The sequence below is a fragment of the Mandrillus leucophaeus genome, unplaced genomic scaffold (genome assembly GCF_000951045.1).
Source record: "Mandrillus leucophaeus isolate KB7577 unplaced genomic scaffold, Mleu.le_1.0 Scaffold64, whole genome shotgun sequence".
NCBI lineage: Eukaryota > Metazoa > Chordata > Mammalia > Primates > Cercopithecidae > Mandrillus > Mandrillus leucophaeus.
The window spans coordinates 4891918-4895414 of record NW_012106919.1 but is presented as its reverse complement, the minus strand read 5'-3'; positions in this window follow the sequence as shown (position 1 = coordinate 4895414).

Genomic DNA, 3497 nt, shown 5'->3' with positions numbered 1-3497 from the left:
CTTCAATCTCCTCCAACCGCCAATGGAAAACTCAAAATTGCCCCTGGGGGTTTATGGTGGCTTACGCCTGTAATCCTAGCACTTTGAGAAGCTGAGTTGGGTGGATCACTTCAGCTCAGGACTTCAAGACCATCCTGGGGAACATGGCAAAACCCCATCTCTACAAAAAATACAAAAAACTAACTGGGTGTGGTGGAGTGTGCCTATAATCCCAGCTACTCGGGAGGCTAAGGTGGGAAGATCATTTGAGCCAGGGAGGTGAGGGCTGCAGTGAGCTGAGATTGGGCCACTGCACTCCAGCCTGGGAAAATCAGAGTGACACCCTGTCTCAAAAGAAAAATAATTAAAATAAAAACAAACTCAAAATTGCCACCAGTTTATTATACAAAGAATACAAATTTCATGGGGGCAGGAATCTTTGTCTATTTTATTTCCTGACATATCCCGAGCACCAAGAGCAATGGCACACAGTCAGGCACTGCATTCCACGGTTGCAGTTACCCATGGTGAGTCGAGGTCTGAAAATATTAAATAAAAAAATTCCAGAAATAAACAATGTATGAGTTTTAAGTTGCACACTATTCTTAGTAGTGTGATCAAATTGAGAGGAGGGGCCAGCTGGGCTTCCTGGGTTTAGCAGGGGTTCAGAAAGCTGTGAAACTCACTCATTTCCTGCATCAGGACTTACTTCAGTCCTGGATGAATAATATTGAAGATATATGCTTAAAATATTCCTAACACCGGGATTTGTGCATGTGTTTTCTTCCCCAAGAAAGCTGTAAACAGCGAAAATTTTGCTCTAAGTTTCCCTGTGTCCTCTCTCCTTTCCCCCTCCCCCGAAACTAAAGTAAAAGGAATGTTAACTGCCAGTTTTTCTGTGACCAGCGGACCTTGTCTATACTTCCAATTCCAATCCCTTGTAAACAACTTTGTAAAGTCCCGTAAGATCCTGTCTCCTTTGCTATGCCACTGCAAGGTGATAAAGTAGATAAAACCTAAGTTGCAATTCCGCTTTTCCCCAAAATCTAGGACATGTCACAAAATACATGTCACAAAATGCCTTTGTTTCTTGCTCTGGTAACATCTTCCTGCTGCACGTATTTTCCGCCTTAAAGAGTTTAAAAGGCAATTGTATAATCTAACTCTGGCTACCCGTTTGGGACCTCTTCCACCCTCTGGAAGCTTTGTACTTTCACTCTGCTCAATAAAGCCTACAGCTTTTTCTCCCTCTGGGTCCGTGTCTCTATCACTTGCCACGGTCAACCACCATACCAATTTTTTGGCGTGGCTAGGCAACAACCTTAGGCATTACAAAATCTTGCACCATCCTGCTCTGTCCTTGCCCCATCTTGTCCCGTCCTGCTCTGGATGTGAGTCTTCCCTTTGTCCAGCTTCTCCACACTGCTTATGCTGCCTGTCCATTAGTCACTTAGTAGCTGTCTTCATTATCAGATGGCTTGTTGTGGTAGCACAGTGGTTGTGTTCAATGAACTCTTATTTTACTTAGTAATGGCCCCAAAATACAAGAACAATGATAGTAACAATTTGGATATGCCAAAGAGAAACCATAAAGTGTTTCCTTTAAGTAAAAAGGAGAAAGTTCTTCGTTTAATAAGGAAAGAAAAAAAAAATCCTATACTGAGGTTGCCAAGATCTATGGTAAGAATCAATCTTCTGTCCGTGAAATTGTGAAGAAGGAAAAAAAAATTTGTAGTAGTTTCGTTGTTGCACTTCAAACTGCAAAAATTACAGCCACTGTGTGTGACAAGTGCTTAGTTAAGATGGAAAAGGCATTACATTTGTGAGTGCAAGACATGAACAGAAATGTGTTTCAATTGATGACAATCAGGTTTGGTACTACCTGTGGTTTTGGGCACCCACTGGGGTTCTTGGAACGTCTCCTCCTATAGGAAAAAACTACTGTACTTGTTGAATGAATTGAATGAATTAAATGAATGCAAAGCTTTCTTCTCTCAATGACTGTCATTCTAGTTTAGTGCCAAATGGCCTATTTACATAGCTGAAGAAGTCTACTAACAGTCTGTCTAAAATGAAATGTCCCCTACCTTTTTCTGGATAATTGGTAGTATGTAGGTGTAATGGTCAGTTTTATGTGTCAATTTAGCTTGGCTACAATCCCCAGTTATCCAAACACTAAGACAGGTACTGCAGTGAATATATTTCATAGATGTGACTAAAGTCCATAATCAGTTGACTTTGTAGGAGAGATTTTCCTATAGATAATTTGGGTGGGCCTGGCTCAATTACTTTAAAGGCCGAAAGAGCAGAGCTGAAGCTTCCCTAAAGAAGAAATTCCACGTGTGGAATGGCCCCTTCAGCCCATGCCCAAGAGTTCCAGGGTGCTCTCCTGATAGCCTGCCCTGTGGATTTCAGATTTGTCTAGCCAACCCCACAATTGCATAAGCCAATTCCTTGCCATGAGTCTGTTACTACATATCTTCTGCTTATCCTGTTTCTTTTATTGAGTCCTGACTGATACAGTAAGTATTGGGTTGGTGGCTGCAGTAATATTTTTTTAAATGATTCTCTTTCCTTTTGTGTTAATCAGCACTCTCCAGAGAAACAGAACCAACAGGATATCTAGATAATAGATAGATAGATAGATAGATAGATAGATAGATAGATAGATAGATAGATAGATAGATAGATAGATAGATGGATGGATGGATGGATGGATGGATGGATGGATGGATGGATGGATGGATGGATGGATGGATGGATGGATAGATAGATAGATAGATAGATAGATAGATAGATAGATAGATAGATAGATAGATGGATAGATAGATAATACATGGATAGAGATGAGGATATGCTGTCTGCAAGCTGGTGAATAAGAAAACTGGTAGTGTAATTCAGTTTGAATTCAAAGGCCTGAGAAGCAGGGGAGCTGTAAGTCTTAGCTGGAGAACTAAGAGCTCTGACGTCTGAGGGCAGGAGGAGATAGATGTCCCAGCTCAAGAAGAGAGAGTTCACTCTTCCTCTGCCTTTTTGTTCTGCTTTTGCCATGATCGGATTGGATGATGCCTTCCCATATTGGTGACAGTAATCTCCTTGACTCAGTCTACTGATTCAAATGTTAATCTCTTCTGGAAATGTCCTCATAGACACTTTCAGAAATAATGTTTTACCAGCTATCTCGGCACTTCTTAGACCAGTCAAGTTGACACATAAAATTAATCATCATACTTTTTTATGTTTAAAGATCTTGGCATGGTGCCTAATAATATAATGAGCATAATATAAATGGTAGCTGTAATTACTATTCTAGTACTCAGAGAGAAAACCATCTAAAACAGATTTTACTCATATTTTAGTGGTCTTTGAAATTCTAATTATTTATGCCAGATAAGCTGCCCACACTTAATTAGAGAATGATTAACTGAGGGATAATTCAGATCACTGCTAGCAATCATCTTCAGTCTGACACAAGTTCAACTTTAGAATAAGTTTATTCCTTGATAAAATATGCTTCA